The sequence below is a fragment of the Capricornis sumatraensis genome, chromosome 6, assembly GCF_032405125.1.
Source record: "Capricornis sumatraensis isolate serow.1 chromosome 6, serow.2, whole genome shotgun sequence".
Taxonomy (NCBI): Eukaryota; Metazoa; Chordata; class Mammalia; order Artiodactyla; family Bovidae; genus Capricornis; species Capricornis sumatraensis.
The window spans coordinates 59,356,691-59,358,309 of NC_091074.1; the positions used below are offsets into that span (position 1 = coordinate 59,356,691).

The following is a 1,619-nucleotide window of genomic DNA, read 5'->3' on the forward strand; positions in this document are numbered from 1 at the left end:
TCAATTTGATGGACATAATGATGTGTTCTAAACTACACTTTAGTGTCTCAGGATGTCAGGTTCAGTTGGGTCTAATTCACTTGGGATCAGCTTTTAGATTTCTTTCAGAGTTGATCTTGGGTTTTAAGAAGTTCATAAGTGTGGCTATACCTTTCACTTAGGGTTAGTGAGGATGGTTGTGACCTGCTCAAGAGACTTTTGAAGAGATACAGTGTTGGACATCTATAGGAAACTGGTTGTTCTAGCTGGATTATATCTTTTTTTCCCCAGTAATATTCTTTCAGTAATATTAAATCTTGTTTAACAGTCCCTTTGTCTGCATCGATATTATTACCCTCATCTTTTCTTTTTTTTTTACATTTCAAATTTTTTCTATAAAAGGAGGGGATTGTGTACAATGGGAGGTTAAATGCTTTATAGACAAGAACAAAAGCTGCACTAGAACCAACTTATTCATTATCGTCATCTTCTTCCTCCTCCTCATCCTCTTCATCTTCCTCCTGTTCGTTTTTTTCTTGCCTTTTTCAGCCTTGACGACTTCCTTTTTTGCTGCATCTGGCTTCCTTTCAGCTTGCTATGCAGTAATATCCTTTTTGTACTTTTCCTTCAGCTTAGTAGCCTTCTTCTCATAAGTCTGCTTGTCATCTGCAGCGGTGTTATTCCACATCACTCCCAGTTTCTTTGCAACATCACCAGTGAAGAGGCAAGGATGTTCACCTTTGATTTTGGGGCAATATTAAGCACAAAACGAGAAAAAGGCCAAAGGAGGCCTCTTGAGTGCATTGGGATACTTGAACATCTTTCTTGAAACTTGTATCCCTTTTAGAATGGATGTAAGTTTTAATTTCTCTTTCATAACAGGCCTTGTCAGCCTTTGCCATGTCTTCAAATTTTCCTTTCTCTTCAGCAGACATGATCTTCCACTTCTCTGAGCACTTAGAAAACTCGGAGAAGTTGACTGAGGCATCTGGGTACTTCCTCTTGTGCTCCTCCTGACAAGTTTGCACAAAGAATGCATATGATGACATTTTGCCTCTCAGCTTCTTAGGATCTCCTTTGCACATGTTTAATTATTTTTCCTCTGAGAGACACAGAGTTGCTCCATGCCCTCCCCTCTTGTCTGAGATAGTGTTTTTCTCCCCACTGGGCCTTAGGAGAATGAAAGTGCTGTAGACTGAATGATTGTGTCCTCCCCAAATTCATATGTTGAAACCTGCTCTCTGGTGTGATAGTATTTGGAGGTGGGGACTTTGGGAGGCGATTAGATCATGAAGACTGAGCTCTTATGAACGGGATTAATGCCCTTATAAAAGAGTCTCCTAAGAGCTCCCTAGCTTCTTCCACCATATAAGGACTCTGTAAGAGGATGGCCATCTGTGAACCAGGAATCAGGCTCTCCTCTGACCCTGAACCTAGCAGTGTCTTGATCTTGGACTTTCCAGTCTCCAGAACTGTGGGGCATTGAAGATACCCAGTCTGTGGTAATTTTGCTAGAGTAGTCCCAGTGGACTAAGACAGGGAGTCATATGTGACTCACTTTTGATGATAATGCCCTAAGTCTCTGTAAACTCCCATCTACCTAGAGAGAAAGAATCTGCACTAGTTTTCTTTGAAATGGG

The 1,619-nt window shown here is 41.0% G+C and overlaps 1 pseudogene; it reads right to left on the reverse strand.

Moving 5' to 3' along the window:
* Window positions 1–449: 449 nt before the first annotated feature.
* LOC138081339 (high mobility group protein B1 pseudogene) lies at window positions 450–1,064 on the reverse strand (annotated as a pseudogene).
* Between the last annotated feature and the right edge of the window lie 555 nt (window positions 1,065–1,619).